The sequence below is a fragment of the Aplysia californica genome, unplaced genomic scaffold (assembly GCF_000002075.1).
Source record: "Aplysia californica isolate F4 #8 unplaced genomic scaffold, AplCal3.0 scaffold00679, whole genome shotgun sequence".
Taxonomy (NCBI): domain Eukaryota; kingdom Metazoa; phylum Mollusca; class Gastropoda; order Aplysiida; family Aplysiidae; genus Aplysia; species Aplysia californica.
The window spans coordinates 240860-241891 of record NW_004797949.1 but is presented as its reverse complement, the minus strand read 5'-3'; positions in this window follow the sequence as shown (position 1 = coordinate 241891).

Here is a 1032-nt window from a genome sequence, read left to right as displayed (position 1 = left end):
TGTGTTTGTTTGTGTGTGTGTGTGTCTGTGTGTGTGTGTGTGTTTGTTTGTGTGTGTGTGTGTCTGTGTGTGTTTGTGTGTGTGTGTTGCTTTTCTGAGCCTAACGTGGACTCCTGGCCTACTGTGTCAATCCCCCCCCCCAAAAAAAAAATCCCCGCATTTTTTCATTAGTTATGAACAGAGTGGCAGTTCCTTTGCGCCTGTAATCTTCTGTAGGGAAACGTTATATCGCTTGTATTAACGTGGCCAAGCTATTTAAGAGACTTAACCTCCGATGCAAGGTCCATTTAAGTCTAATAAGAAACATGGGAACTTCTGATGAGCTTATAACGTAAGTTTTAAAAAAGCTCTTTAGTTAAATTCAAACTAGGCTGGCTTAGGCTTCTAGGTGAGCTCACCTGGAATACCAGGAAGTGTCGTCTCTGACTCAGAGGTCGATGTTTAATGACCCTCCATCCTTCAAGGCCGCCAGCTGCAGTTACACAATACTCTGTCACACCCAGGCCAGTCCATGTTTTTATGCTGTCCATCCATGTTACTCGTTGTATACCCCAGGCTCTCCTGCCCCACACCCTTCCTTCAAACACCTCTTTCACAATGGTTTGGTGTCGTTTAAACTGACCAAAGTAATGTATTTTTCCATATTTTATTGTGTTTAGTTTAGTCAGGGTTTGTCTTGTGTGGGGAATCTGAGGCACCTCATCGTTCGTCTTTTTATTAAAAATGTCCCGCTTATTATTCTGGCAATTCTGAGCAGGTGACCTTACAAGACGTATTTATCCTGTAAGCTGCTGGCCCAGCTGTTTTTTTTACTGACTTCAAACAAGCCCTGTGAGGGACACTTTAACGTGCAGCCATACACCGAGCCTTATCGATCTTGCATTATCTTTTGCTTGAATTGTAAACCGAGTAGGAGGAGGAGGAAGAGGGAAGGAAAACGGAAAAAAGACTCGACAACTGTGGCAGCTGTGTGAGAAGAAATAGGAGGAGGAGGAGAAGGAGGAGGAGGTGTGGATGTGGTGAAGAAGAAGA